Raw genomic sequence first — 2114 nt, 5'->3', positions numbered from 1 at the left:
GGCCCAAAACAGTGTTGAGAAGAAACTACTATTCCTTAAGTTCTTTTTTTTGGTGATTTTATGGGTTAAATTTCTCGAAGAATTTAATGATAAGAGGGGCTGAAGAGTCATTCCTGTGACAAGAAGCCCTCCCTCGGTGAGGTACACACATATATATGAACACTAACGAGGACCATGTATGTTCTCGATATCACTAGTGCATTGAAACATACATTGCAACCAAATGCAGATGAGAAGATAGCAATATGAGGACTAAGATCACCTTTATCAACATAAACTCACATTTACTTGGGGGAATTCTTGCTGAGAAAGACGACACTCTAAACCAGTTTTTTAATTTTCTTTAGGAAAATATTACAAAGCTATTTATCTAGACAAATAACTCTTCTTTTAAAGCAATAGCTTGCTTAATTCACAGTTTGCTTATTAAAGAAAGATTTGCTCATGGAGTCTCACTTTGAAATCTCCGTCTGTCCAGTTCCACTAATCCTAAATCTTGAGTGCCCTGTCTTGACAAAGCTCTGGAAACTACTCAAGTCCAGACACTACAACTTGTACGTTCCTTCTGAGATTTACTAAAACTTTCAAAGTAGTATGCTTCCTAACTGCAGGTGACTTTGTTGATCCACAAGTTTTCTACTAGCGTATGTTGGGGCAACAGTTGACAAATCATATAGAGTTAAAAAATATTTCAGTGAAGCTTTTCTTATAGAAGTGGTTCTCAAAAAGATACATTCTGCAAAGTATCAAATAGCAAATTTACTCTAAATATATTAATAACATTCTAAAGCAGGGGCTCTGTGGCAAAAATTAGAAGGTAGGACCAGTTAGTTGTTCAGGTCTCTACTAAGTCAAAATAAGAAAATCACATCATCTCATCTAAAGATAAAAACGAGAAAGAGAAGTGATAGATGGACAAAAAATAAGACAAGAAAATATGAGACCAGGTTGTGACACAGTTTTCCCAATTAAGAGGTTGTGGAAGCATATTCTCTCTTCTTCTTCTCCCTTTCTCTTTCTTCCAAGTTTTGCCCACATCAATAGAGGAATGAGAGATAGAGAGTGGGCATTAAGCTTACAGAAGGGACAAAGATGGGGATATTTAAATCGAAAGGACGGGTAGATCTGGAAATACAGAAATTTACCATACTAATAGTATATGAAAAACCCAGGAGCCCATCATGGAAATAAATGAGGCCATTTCAAGGTGCATTTAGCTGAATCAGGCCTAAATTCACTTGGCGGTGGACGGTTTGTCGCTGTTTCTCTGCCTCATTATTTTCTTAGTCTCTCTTTCACATTTCTTTTTCTGTCCTAAGCTCTCCACAACTGTCCACCTCTAGCCCATTTTCTTCATTCATGCTTTTCTTACTGAGTACTTCACATTTCTGTGATGCTACTAAGCCACTTTAAAAAGTGAAAGCTTCCTTGGTACTTATAATAGTTATGCTAAAATCTTATTAATACACTGAGAAAAAATGACTTTTCTCCTCTTGATAATCACAAATGAAAATCTATTAATACTGGTTTTTTTCCATGACTCTAATTTATTACTTTTCTTAAGAAATCAAATAAAAATTTATCATATGAAATAATATTCTTTTTTCTTGGAGCAGAGACCCATTTTTTCTTACTAATTAGTGTCTTGATTCTCTCCAGGCTGCAATGAACTTATCTGAGTATCTTTTAAAAAATCTTGCCAGTGCTGATTTTAAGACAGAAAACATATTTATGGATACGATGTGTGTAAACAAATTTCATTTTAAAGTCAAAGTTGATGATAACAGCTAAGTTTCTTGGAAAGATGATTTACTGCTCATTTGCACCCCACAGAACTTTTAGCTTCTTGACATCTTTTTCTTTGAAGTCCCTTTAAATACTACATGACTGCACTTAATTGTGCAAACCAATTTCAGAATCATATTTTCCTAGAAGAGTTTGCCTCAAAATACTAAATGTGTTTGGATGTACTTCTGTTATTATTTTTACATAAACATTTACAACATTTTTATTCATAATTGTTACTAATTGGGAAAAGAAACACAAATGTCTTTCAATGGGTGAGTGGATAAACCAATCATGGTATATCCATACAATAGAATACAATTCAGTCA

Source organism: Pteropus vampyrus, unplaced genomic scaffold (genome assembly GCF_000151845.1).
Source record: "Pteropus vampyrus isolate Shadow unplaced genomic scaffold, Pvam_2.0 Scaffold756, whole genome shotgun sequence".
Taxonomy (NCBI): Eukaryota; Metazoa; Chordata; class Mammalia; order Chiroptera; family Pteropodidae; genus Pteropus; species Pteropus vampyrus.
This window is presented reverse-complemented; position numbering follows the sequence as displayed.